The sequence below is a fragment of the Oryx dammah genome, unplaced genomic scaffold (assembly GCF_014754425.2).
Source record: "Oryx dammah isolate SB20612 unplaced genomic scaffold, SCBI_Odam_1.1 HiC_scaffold_28, whole genome shotgun sequence".
Classification (NCBI taxonomy): domain Eukaryota; kingdom Metazoa; phylum Chordata; class Mammalia; order Artiodactyla; family Bovidae; genus Oryx; species Oryx dammah.
In genome coordinates this window covers 117,983,628-117,984,281 of record NW_024070212.1, presented here as the reverse complement: position 1 = coordinate 117,984,281, position 654 = coordinate 117,983,628, and the positions used below count along the sequence as shown (strand labels likewise).

Genomic DNA, 654 nt, shown 5'->3' with positions numbered 1-654 from the left:
TGTTGTGTAGGGCTGGGTGCCTCGCAGGCAGGCCCCTTCTTACCTGTGAGAGTCCTTCAAGGAAGGAGGGTCTGCATTTCTGTAGGGACTTAAACGAGTAGCCAAGCACCCGAGGAGTATTTTATGCAAGTGCAGGACAGAAGAGTGTTTGGGGTCCAGACGTCGGGGCAGCGGGCTGTTTCTCCGAGTTGGTCAGGCCCGCTCGTGCCCCGGCCTGTGGAGGGGCCGGCAGCTAATTTCCTTTGTGTTGCCCCTCGAGGTATCCTGTTTCTTTTTTGGGGTGTGGGGGACCCCGCTGCCAGAGCGGCCGCCCCTGCCCGCGCTTTGCGCAGGTGGCGGTCGGGCCCGACCCCGACGCCCCTCCGGAGCGGGGCAGCCTCCGGGCGCGGAGCGCGGCGGGCGGGGCGGCGCTGGCCGGCGGCGGGCAGGCGGGCGGGGCGGCCGCGGTCTGACGTGTCCGGGCGGGATTGGAGCCGCCGCCCTATATAGCCGCGGGGGCCCGGGCGCCGGCCGGAGGAGCCTGCCTGCGGGAGCGGCGAGCGAGCGGGGGTCCCGGCCTCTCCCGAGGCGAGCGGACGGACGCACGTACGGGCGGGTGCTGCGCGGGGTGAGCAGGCCGGGCGTGGGGCCGGGGCCGCGCGGGGCCGTTGGGGC

At 72.2% G+C, this 654-nt stretch overlaps 1 protein-coding gene across 4 annotated transcripts in view; it reads left to right on the top strand.

Moving 5' to 3' along the window:
• LOC120856672 (high density lipoprotein binding protein) overlaps window positions 1–654 on the top strand; it is a 59,489-nt gene that overhangs the window by 27,960 nt on the left and 30,875 nt on the right. Inside the window, exon 1 of one of the 4 annotated variants that reach the window (XR_005719460.1) lies at window positions 504–607. The exons of 2 other annotated variants lie outside the window; for them this stretch is intronic. The gene's annotated coding sequence lies outside the window, so the exon portion shown is untranslated. Of the gene's footprint in view, window positions 1–503; window positions 608–654 lie in introns of those variants that run through there. One more of the 4 variants, XM_040232027.1, reaches the window with a different exon arrangement.